Source organism: Pelmatolapia mariae, linkage group LG1 (genome assembly GCF_036321145.2).
Source record: "Pelmatolapia mariae isolate MD_Pm_ZW linkage group LG1, Pm_UMD_F_2, whole genome shotgun sequence".
Lineage (NCBI taxonomy): Eukaryota > Metazoa > Chordata > Actinopteri > Cichliformes > Cichlidae > Pelmatolapia > Pelmatolapia mariae.
In genome coordinates, this window is record NC_086227.1 from 25,951,892 (window position 1) to 25,964,544 (window position 12,653).

The window sequence follows — 12,653 nt, forward strand, 5'->3', positions numbered from 1 at the left end:
GCTATAGCAGGGGGTCCACCTGACCCCCATCCGCCCCCACCCCGAGCCGGGGCCCTGTTTCGCGACGAGACCTGGGTCTGCGCTGCCGGGGTCTGTGTGACCCCCCCCCCCCTCCCTTTTTTTTTTTTTTTTTGGTCCAGGGCGCACAAGGGTTAAAAAACCGCAACAAATTAAAAATCTGCAACAAATTAAAAATCCGCAACATATTAAAAATTCACAACAAATTAAAAATCCTTGACGGAACGGGATTGTCTGAAATACCGGAAGTGGCAGAACGATTAGGCTTACTCCATATTTTAGCTCAGAAAAGTGATTCGGGATGTCAACAAACGTTGAGAAACTCACTCCTCACAGCGCTTCCTTATTACCCTGACGGTGCTCGCTGCACTACATAGAGAACTGGAAAATGTTTTCCCCATTTTGTGGCGTTAGCTTCACACTCTTCACCCCTTTTTGTGCTTCCTGTGGACGGTCTCTGGAGCTTTTGCGGGACACAGACCAGGATGAAGGGTCAGACAACCTACAGTACTGCATTAAATATTTCAACGAAGGTCACTCATATAGTGTTGTCGTGGACATGATGTTAAGTTTGCATGGTGTAAAGATGAGTTTAAGGAGTCTTAAAAGTAAACTCAATAATGCTGGACTTTACCGAAGAAAACATTTTCACTCCAGAACAACGATCATTAACGCAATCAGAGCGGAGCTTCAAGGACCTGGGCGATTGTTTGGGTATCGAACAATGTGGCAGGTAATTAAACAAAAGCATCATCTTAAAGTGAAGAGGGATGATGTGATGAAAATACTCCGGGAGCTTAATCCTCATGGATGCCAGATGAGAACACGCAGAAGATTCATTAGGAGAACCTATCATTCGCTGGGACCCAACTACATGTGGCATGCTGATGGTTATGACAAGCTCAAACCATTCGGTTTGGCCATTTCAGGGTGCATTGATGGATTTTCACGCAAGGTTTTGTGGCTAGAATGTGGACCAACCAACAATAATCCAGTGGTTATAGCTTACTATTACTTGTCATGTGTTGGGAGCCTTGGTGTTGTACCGATGAGACTGAGAACGGACTGTGGGAGAGAAAACGGCATTATGGCTGCAGTTCAGTGCACACTACGTCATCATCATGATGACCACTTCAGCGGAGAGTCCAGTCACATGTTTGGTTCATCAACGAATAACCAGCGAATTGAGTCCTGGTGGTCCATATATCGAAAAGGAAGGTAAATATAACATTTAATTTTGCATGATATTTAAAGGTGTAACAAATTTGAATGTTGTGCAAAAGTTGATTTATTGTCAGTCTGCCCCAGGGCAGCTGTGGCTACACTGTAGCTGCCTCCACCAGTGTGTGAATGTGACAGTGAATGAATAGTGGAACTGTAAAGCGCTTTGAGGGCCTCGAAAAGCGCTATATAAATGCAATCCATTATTATTGTTATTGTTATTATTTTTATTATTTCAGCAATTCAACTTAAAAAGTAAAACCGATATTAAATACTCATTATATGCCAAACTAGACATTTTTAGCCCATTTAGTAATTATGATGATTATGATTTGGAACTTAAGAAAAACCCAACTTCAAAACCAGAATATTGTGAAAAGGTTAAATATTTTAGACTTAAAGTGCCACTCTACTATGAGCTAATTAATTCAAATCATCTGCAAAGGGTTCCTGAGCCTCTAAATGGTCTTTCTAATTCAGGAGGACTCACAGGATGGACATGACTGCTGTCCTGACAGCTGTGGGGGGAAAAAACATAATCGATACCCTCCATAAAGAACACCTTAAAAGAAGTTGGATGTTCACAGAGACTATCAAAGCACATTAATAGAAAGTTTTGTCTAATGTAAGTTTGGATGAAAGGGGTGTCACATAGTGTAGTGGCTAAGACCCCAAGGCTGCTACTGAAGCATCCTGGTCTTCCATAACACCTCAACAGATCCACAGACTGATAGTATCCATGCCACGCTGCATGGAGGCAGTAATTTATGCAAAAAGGACCCAAACAAATAGAACATACAAATTGTTAGAGACTTTGGATTTGGGTTTTTCATAAGTTCTACGTCTTAATCATTAACATTATAACAAATACTTGAAATACCTCACTTTGTATGTAATGAGTCAGTATAGCTAATTTCACATTTAATTTGAATTACTAAAATAAATGAACTTTTGCACATTACTCAAATGTTTTACAGTTTTGCCTGTATGCAATCCCTTTCGATAGAAAACATTTAAACTGACTGGAGTCTATATATGATTCAGTTAAAATGAACTGTAAAGTGCCATGCGATGACGTGTTGTGAAACGATGCCATGTAAACAAACTAAACTATTTCTAAACAATTTTTTTTAACAATTTCTGTAGGGCTCAGTTTTGGTTGGAGCTGTTTGCAGATCTTCGAGACGCTGGACACTTCAATGGAAGTCACGAGCATCAGTGCCTTTTGAGATTTTGCTTCACTGACATTGTTCAGACAACCCGTTCTCACTCCCAAATCGTAACATTTTACGCTAGGTGACAAATCGTCAACATATTACGTTTTCGGGCACCCAAGGCGTTCCTACGTCACGACATCGGAAAACTGCGGACACATGAGAACCGTTTGGACTCAATCTACACATCTTCGCTTTTTCCCTTAAAATCGCTTTAGAAAACACTATTTCACCTCATTAAAGTGCTGGTTAAGGTTAGGAATAAGGTTATGGTTAGGTTTAGCCATAAGGTTAGGTTTAGGCTTAGGTATACGGTTATGGTTAGGTTTAGGCATAAGGTTATGGTTAGGTTTAGGGATAAGGTTAGGTTTAGGCGTAGGGATACGGTTATGGTTAAGGTTAGGAATAAGGTTATGGTTAGGCATAAGGTTATGGTTAAGGTTAGGCATAAGGTTATGGTTAGGCTTAGTGATAAGGTTAAGTTTAGGGCTGCAGTACAGGGCTGGAAACCGCCGCGTACCATAACAACGTGGAAGGTCACCTTTCGCGTTCCTCAGGAACGCCGCAGGACGTGACAAAACGTCTGGATGTTACGCCTCGGGAGTGAGAACGGGCTCGTTCAGAAGGATCTTGATGAATGTGTAAAGCAGTGGAACACTCATTCTCTTCGTCCCTCAAGAACAGCTTCATGTCCAGGAGGTGTGCCAAATGAACTGTACTACCTACCCCACAGGTAATGGATAATAATGATCAAATAATTACTTTATGTGTAAACCTATATTAATGCAATTGTCTTCCATTGACCACAGATATGGCTCCAGGGACTGTGGATTCCTGATTCAACAATCTGAACTGGACGCTTTTCCTGAGTCTAGGCTGTCAGTAGTTGTATGTGGGGACTCAAACATACAGGAGTATCTGAATTTTGTAATGGAGCAAAATCATTTTCAAAAGCCAGTGTGCTGGGAGTCTGCCACTGAACTTTACATAAAGTTAATAGAAATTGCACATTTCTAAAAAAAAAAAAAAAAAAAAAAAAAAACTGTCTTTTTGTTGTTTTTACCAAAACCTAGAGCACATGCTGTATTTTTGAACTAGGCTACATGAGTTGGCTGAAGATGCCAAAAGTTTAAGTTTGTGTTTGTAAAAGCACATTCTTACTGAATGTCTTGCTAATTCTGGTCCTTGTTTAGTTGATGGAAGTTGAGATACAGTCCTGAACATTTAGATAAATAATAAATCAAATCAAAATCAAATCTTGCACTGTATTGTGTGTTTATTACAACTTTTAAGAGTAGAACACAGTACACCTTTAAATGCCTTTACTTTTAGTAGCACTGTCAAACCTTTTAAAATACAATGGCTTGACTTGATTTGTTCAATCTCCTTTGAACAGATGTACCTACATTTTAGAATAAAAAAACATGCTCAAATACATAACTGATTTCTGCATAAGTCCCGAAGCAAAAAACCTACAGAATTTACAATGTAATGCCAAGAAGAAGCAGCTGTAAGTAACTGGGTTATCTAATAAAACTACAATAAACCTGGTAAACTATAATGGATTTGTGCTGTACTACCAGCATGTCCCACCTTCTCCTATTCATAACATCTTTAAAACAAATCTTGACTTAAAAACTTGAGGAATAAATCAACAGCAGGTTTGAACTACAAGGCCAGACATCCTAGAAACATCCAAATCCTGGGGAGTTTTGAATTCCAAAATCCATGTTGGATTTAAACACGGAATATGAGGTTATCATTGGTAGTTTCAATAAGTTTAAGCATGTATTTGCCATCGGGAATAAAGAGTCATCCAGGAACTGTAGGCTTGGTAGTGGATCTAATCCAGAAGGTGGCAGTGATGTTAGCCCAGTTGCAAACATCAGAACATCGCCCACCGACACAGCAGTTTGTGATTCTGCAAAAAATAAAAATAAATTAAAAAAAATTATATATGTATATGTGAATTCAACACATTGTCTTGTAATGAGTACTAAAAGAAATACTGGTATAAACCTTCACAGTCAAGCAGATAGTCGGACCAGTAGCCCACAGTTTGACTTTCCAGACGTCTCCTGTTACTTCCAGATGGGCTGAAGTCAGGTTTGAAAAGTCTCTCAAGTTCAAGAGCTGTGAGTTTCTTTTCCATGTGACACAGGACCGGGGAAAGCAAAGTAGGGTGTTGCTGGAGCGCACTCAGGAAATAAAGTGCTGAAAGACCCTCTTTAAATCTAAAGAATGAGGAGAACTTTGTGTCATTTACCAGTTCATAATACATGCACAAACTATGGACAAACTTTGAACTTTGGAAACCTTGGAGAATGTAAAACATTTCAGTCGGAAATTATGCACAACACTGTCATAACAATAATTCACCTGTCTCACCTGTCAATTACAGATGAGTTTCGAGCAATTATATACCACCGGAGATAGTCAGACACAATGTCTTTCTTTTCCTCAACTGTGGAAACATGCCTTAGACAACCAGCCACCTGTAGCATAGTACTGTGTTTTATGACACAGTCACGCAGGACATCCACTGAACCAGCACTGTCGATCTGAAAAACCCATAAAAATGGACATACACAATGTAAGCTTAGGCGTCTGATTTTCATTCCTGTTTTTTCCCTACACAAAGAAAAAATATTTTAATTTCACACCGATGAAGAAGCTATAGTTCTATCCTGCATTCAAATCCTGCGCTGTCCTCACCTCTTGTAAAGCTTTCCCTATGTCGTCATCTGTGACTGAGGCAACTGTTGCTTTTACTGAAGTCTGGCCTGCAAGATAATGTACCAGATCTTCTGACAGGAAATGGGGCCCTGGACCACCATGCACAACTGACACGGCTATCATCTTTCCTGCTAGGTAGTATTCATCCTCCCTTACAGCTGTGAATGAATACAGTAAATGATAAACTCTCTCACACACACACCTCTCTCTATCGATCGATCAGATCCGATCGATGTCAGATCGATCGATCAGATAGACAGACTAATGCTGTGTTGAAATAATCCAAAAAATTATTATGAGTTGCTTCTGATAATAATTAAAAACAAATAGATTTACAAGTTCAAAAAAAGTATTTAAGTTTATCAAACATCTGACCATTGCATACCCTTTGCATTGTAGACGAGGAATCGAAGTCCTTCTGGTCCATCAAAAATGGGACGATCTTTCATGTGTTTCATTAGCAGACTCAAAAACTCTCGTTTTGGGCCACCTGCATCAAGTCCTTCTTCTAGAATGCCAGCATCATCAGTAAATTTAACCAGCATGTCATTGGTTTCAGAGTATGACAACCGCCTGAAACCCCTGACTGCTCCATCCCAGACATTTGCTCTTGAGATGTTGAATCTGCTGACACTTCCATGATGAATAGCACTGGATAAGTTTGCAATGATGTCAGGTAGAGTAATGTTAACGTCTTCCCTGTAATCACAAAAATGAAAGACAGAATGCAAGACTATACAATTTAGCGTTGTTATTTGAAGTAGTATTTGATATTTTACAGTGCTCTGTCATCAATCGGTGAGGCAACTTCAACCAGCTCTTCATCCTCGTCCTCAATGCAGGGGGCACACAGGTCTGCATATTTACTGTTGAGAAATTATAATTCCAACATTGGAATAACTTCTATTCACCCTTTAATTATCTTTACCCATTTCACAAACCCAAATGTGTACTATAGTTACAGGTTTAAAATTACATATAAGACAATTTTATTTACCTATAGGGACTCATGACTGGATTTGTTTCGTTTTGGTGATCAAGTTCCTCTGTATCAGATAATACAATCTGAAAAACAACAACAACAAAGATTGCATACTGTACATAAACATACATAGCATTGTATTATTTCAACAATAGCAAAAAACCTCATGCTGACATAAATTGCCCAAATACCTGACATGGCTGTATGGTAGATGAAGGTCCTGGAGCATGTCTGAAACAGAATACAAGTATTGGAATTAAAATGTCCAGATAAGTAGCTCATACAGTTTAATATGATTTATGATACCAACATTATAAAAAGGCTATGAAACCAATAACTATTTATATTAGGGCGGGGCAATAAAATAACAACAATATGTATTGCAGTATACTTTTCTCTCAATGGAAATATGAGACTATTCCAATAGAGCTATCCATCCATCCATTCATCCATCCATTTTATATGCTGCTTATTCCTCTAATCCCTCTTTTTTCATTGACATAAGAATAGTCAATCCTTATCAAGTAGCGCGGCAACCAATCGCTCTGGGAACAGCGTCATGTCCAGTTAGGGTGATTTTATTTATTTAGATTTATTTTTAGAATCATTCTTTTTTGTTTTTAAATGTAATTTAGTGATCTGGTGTTTGTTGTCTTTTGAAACTGGATATCTTTATCCCCGACTTTTTATTTAGTTTTTAACATGTACCTTTTTTTAGTTATCTGAAACGTATGTAATATGTTAATACATGTGTCTGTCTGAACTTATGACAGGAAATAAATATTTAAATCAAAACAAGCTTCTGAGGATTTCACATCTTACTTATGTGAAATTTTAAGTTCGCCTTGTAATCGGAAGGTTGCCGGTTCGAGCCCCGGCTTGGACAGTCTCGGTCGTTGTGTCCTTGGGCAAGACACTTCACCCGTTGCCTACTGGTGGCGCCAGTGTCCGGCAGCCTCGCCTCTGTCAGTGTGCCCCAGGGTGGCTGTGGCTACTATGTAGCTTGCCATCACCAGTGTGTGAATGTGTGTGTGATTGGGTGGATGACTGGATGTGTCCTTAGGGACTAGTAAAACGCTATACGAATACAGGCCATTTACCATTTAACATGAGCAACGGCACATTTAATATGTACAAATCTAGCGGTTTATATCGTGATGTATATCAATATTCCCTGAAATAAAACAAAGAAATATTGTGACATGAGAAAATATTGTATTGCCCAACTCTAACATATATATAGCAGAACAAGCTCTGAAATAACTTACTCCTTCTCTGCATGTTTACCATTAGGGGTACTCTGGTCTTGTGGTTTGAAAACCTAAGATGAAAAATATACACTTTTCAAAGCTTTCACCAACTTCGTATCGGATTTAGATAGTTCATCAATACTTAAAAAAAAAAAATTTAAAGAACATATAATCACACAATGACAAAATAATCGACCCATGGATGTTACAGAATTATGATCATTATAGAGAAAAAAAATAGAGCACTCAGAGGACATGCACCTCTGCCAGGGCCACTCACAGGCCTCTGGCATGGTGGAGGGGGAAAAAAGTACACACCAATGTGTCTGCCTGGTTGAACTCAGCTGTGCTTCTTGATGTAATCACAATCTCAGGGTCTGAGTCTGAGGTACCATCCTCTGCAATCAGAGCTGAGAAAATAAACACATTATTAGTTGTTGTATATGTAAACACATCAAAATATAAAATTAACAAACCTCGTTTGAAGTGGCTCTCTGGGCAAATGAAAAGAGAAATCCTGTTGTAGTTCTTTCCTATTTCCTCTTTGTAGTCTGCCAATCAGAATGGCCTTTCTGTCCCAGGCACATTTATCACCTCTGTGCAGTCGGGATACAAAAGGACATATGGTCCCTCCACCAAGTCCTTGTTGAATGTTCTCATTTTTTCTACAGCCTACTTCAGGAGGTCGGGGGCTGTAATTTCAGGGCTAATAAACAAGGGCAGTGTTTTCCCTCTTAGCGGTTTTAAGTCGGTTTGTTGTGACACCATAAATCCTATGTTGATCTAGAAACAAATAATAAAAGCCAGATCACTTTAAGAATAATTGCCAAATCCTCATTTATAAAGTTACCTGTGATGGCTTACCTTGACAGGTTTACTCTGTTGCTTGAGTTTTAATTTTGCTCCACAGCTGAAGGCCTGACACTCTTTGGATTTTGATTTTTTGTACTCCATGAACTGCTTGTATGACTGACATGTTTGTTCTGGTTGAATGAAAAACGTTTAACATCAAAACGGGGTTATAAGCACTCTCCATTACTAAACGTAGACGAGAATACAGTATAAGGAAACATAAAAAGAAACCGGAGCCAAAATGGTAAATAAACGTGCTATTTAACTTAAACAGCATAGACTGTCTGAAGAGAACAAAAAGTGAGTAATATATCAAAATTACTTTGTTCAGAATTTTCTGTTTGTTTTGATGTCCCTGGGGAGTTTGATCCTTCAGCCTGGTCTGTGTCCCGCAAAAGCTCCAGAGACCGTCCACAGGAAGCACAAAAAGGGGTGAAGAGTGTGAAGCTAACGCCACAAAATGGGGAAAACATTTTCCAGTTCTCTATGTAGTGCATCGAGCACCGTCAGGGTAATAAGGAAGCGCTGTGAGGAGTGAGTTTCTCAACGTTTGTTGACATCCCGAATCACTTTTCTGAGCTAAAATATGGAGTAAGCCTAATCGTTCTGCCACTTCCTGTATTTCAGACAATCCCTTTCCGTCAAGGATTTTTAATTTGTTGTGGATTTTTAATTTGTTGCGGTTTTTTAATTTGTTGCGGATTTTTAATTTGTTGCGGTTTTTTAATTTGTTGCGGATTTTTAATTTGTTGCGGTTTTTTAATTTGTTGCGGTTTTTTAATTTGTTGCGCTTTGCACTTCCCAGGCACCGTATAAATAGGAGCCACTGTTGTGAGTAAAATACAAGTTGTATCAAAACCACCGACTCCCAGCCGGGGCTACCCTAACCCAACAAAATCCAGTGGACAAGCTATACAAACATACAGCTGAGTTATTGGTACATTAATGTCATTAAGATTAAATTAACATTAAAATGGCTCAAAAAGTGAATAAGTTGTATTCTGTAGAAGCTGCATAAAAACAGCTTAAATGAATGAAACTGCTGCATGCTGGTACCCTCAATGCCAGAGATGGGTTTAAATGCAACAACAGCTGAACGAAGTCAGGAAATGGCTGAAATAGTGAACTAACAGCTGTGACAGTTGTCCAGGGCGCACCCCGCCTCTCGACCTACGACAGCTGGGGATAGGCTCCAAAAAACAGAGTTAAGTATATTTTACAATGTCAGACGCTGTCGATGAGGAAGTTTATGATTTGACCGGATAAAAGTGCCTTTAAACACTTGAGCCCATCGTATAATTCATATACTTAAGTTTTCATCTGTATTCCCTACAGCTGCCATCTGCTTCCTCCAATTAGTCAAAACACTGATTTTAAAACACAGTTTAAATGTAAGAATAAAGACTAAATGCTTTTAGTGATTAAACAATAATTAAGGGATTCACAATTTGTAGTAAACAGCAAAGAAAACAGAAAAATAAATACATAAACATTTAATTTTCCAGTTTCTCTTAAACCAACAGGGGGCAGAAAATCCTCTTTAAAAAAATACTTGAGTGAGTGCCAAAACGCAGCACCATGAGGCTTGTAATTTTAAGGCTCTTTGGGATTTTCTGCTGATTACTTTAATGCCTCTGGGTCTTTTTTTTTTTGACATCCTATGAGACAATGTGAAACGGCTAAACTACACCTGCTATCCCACCTGTCTCCCTCACGCCCTTGAAAGCGTAATTGAACACACAAAACCGAGCGCGACGAGCGGGACGAACACCCAGGAGGCGAGACATTTACCTTAATTCCTCCCCCTCCTCCATGATAGCCAAGCAAATTGGGCATTTCTCCTCTTCCTCCTCGTCTTCATGTTCCTCACCCAACTTTCTCTGTTTCTGAGAAACGTTTGGAGACTGAGTTTTGATGAGCAGTGTCGATCAACAACTTAATACATTAAGATAGATATATATATCTTATACACAAATATATATATATATATATATATATATATATATATATATATATATATATATATATATATATATATATATAGAGAGAGAGAGAGAGAGAGAGATATCTATATATATATACATATGTATGTATATAATTGAAAAAAACAAACCCCTGGAGAAATACTTACAGGCACGAGGCCTTTGGCCAGCAGCTCCTGAAAAAAACACATTAAAAAAAAACACATAAGTACTTCCAACAAACATTGCTGCCCAGGACAATGAAACTGATGGTGTAATAACTTCTTTTCTCATCCCACACATACCCAAATCCATGCTTCATCTTCTTTCTCAATTATATCTAAAGTAGCGCCAGAGGCATTGTATATTATGATTGAAAAAGAGAAGCACACATAGCACCCCATCAGAATGTAATAGAACAGAAATGCAGTTGTTGGTTTGGGTGAATTTCAGTGCAGGCACTCCAAAATGAAGAGTATACTGAGCAAATAGGAGTATGCATTAAGATCCATTGAGAATGTGTGGAAAATCACTGCTTTATAATAGAAAGGTTAGCTAAAAAGGTACCCCTATTGTTATAAATAAACATTAAGCAATACAAACTGCAGCTACTGAAAAGCTCAGTAAGTTAAATGGGCACCTCTCCAAATTAGATAAAAAAATGAAACATTACGATTTTTATAAACACAAGATTCACTGTGGGGATGTTAGTCAAGAACTAATTGAAAAAATCCATCAGTCGTGTGTTTATGCATGTGTGTGTGAATGTATAAGCCTAAAGGTTAATGCCAGCAGTCATAACAGTAAGGGTTTAACATTCAGCTGATCACAACATTAACTGCTTACAATCCAAACAAACATGGGAATAACCTGAGGACTAAATGTCTTCCTGATCCATTAATGACAGCAACTGCAATCGATTGTACTGACAGTTTAAATAAGACTTTGATCCTTTTTAAAAAAATATATTCTACACACGAATGCCCAATTATTTATTCATGTGAGTGTAGCCTGCCATCTGATGTGCATTCTTAATGTCAGCAACAAGCCAGCAGTCAAATTAGAAATGTTACACAAACAACTGGTGATGTATTTGAGAGTGATCCTAGAGCTTGTCTAATGGAAAGAACTTATAGTAGGAAAAGAAAACCTGAGTTAAAAGATGACAAGATGCGACTCAAATTTTCTGAACATGTAACAGATATTAAAAAAAGCATAAAAACAAAAACCGACTAGTTGCTGACCAGATGCATTTTTCTGTTGTTACACAAATATACATTAACTAGAGGAAACACTTTTTAAAGGCTCAGCGCTGCAGTGACTGAGCATCAGGCTTTACGGCACTATAACTCTCTTCATTCTGCAATTCAGTAGCAAAAGTTTACAACCAGATTGACCTATAATTTGTTTAATAAACAACCTCTGGTTGAACAGTCAGTTAATTAGACTGTGCTGATAATCAGAGGCTTTCGACAAACAAGCACGAGTTTTATAAACTTCATCACTTTCTGTGGCATCTGGTCGGACTTGGATTAGACATCACAAATCTCACAAGCACACAGAGTGCTACCTTCCTCAATTAGAGATTATAAATAAAATATTTAGCTTCTAAAATCAGTCTCCCTGAAGGCTTTAAATCACATTGACCACAACACTTACCTTCATGTCAGTAGGGATTTTTTTTTTTTTTTTTTAGCTAGAGCAGACGAGCACTTCCTCATGAAATTAACTCACCAGGCACAATGCAGGAAAAAGTGGAGTGTTTCTAAACATCTGCTCTGCATAAAGGGCATTTGCTATTATTTAGCAGCCATTGATGAACACACACGGCATGGAAATGATGCATACATGGTAGGCATCTGGAGGGGAAACAGAGGAGAGAGACGTGAGACAAAGAAATAGATTAAACAGGCTTTCCCTTTTCCCTATCCTATCCTGTCTTCCTTTTCTCTCCCCAACCCGTCGCCCCTCCCTGAGCCTGGTTCTGCCGGAGGTTTCTTCCTGTTAAAAGGAAGTTTTTCCTTCCCACTGTGGCCAAAGTGCTTGCTCACAGGGGGCCATATGATTGTTGGGTTTTTCTCTGTATGTATTATTGTAGGGTCTTTAACATATAAAGTGCCTTGTTGTGATTTGGCACTGTATAAATAAAATTGAATTGAATATTAACATGCATGATCCAGCAGCACTGCCTGATCATGAGCTTAATTAAAATATAGTTTTGTTTTTTTAAAAAATCCGGTGAAAACAGCAAAACCTATTTCAAAAACAGAAACGATTACGCTCCTTTATCTTTTAAAATCTTTGTTCATGGTCACGTGCAAAAACAAGGAAATCTGTCTGTTTAAATCTATAAACTATATTAATATTATTCTGAATTCATGCATTTATACTCTAGTTGAAAGTCAGAAATAAACATTCA

General features: G+C 38.3%; 1 pseudogene; it reads right to left on the bottom strand.

Annotated features, from left to right (window-relative positions):
- Window positions 1–3,861: 3,861 nt before the first annotated feature.
- On the bottom strand, window positions 3,862–8,956 carry LOC134615984 (G2/M phase-specific E3 ubiquitin-protein ligase-like; annotated as a pseudogene).
- Between the last annotated feature and the right edge of the window lie 3,697 nt (window positions 8,957–12,653).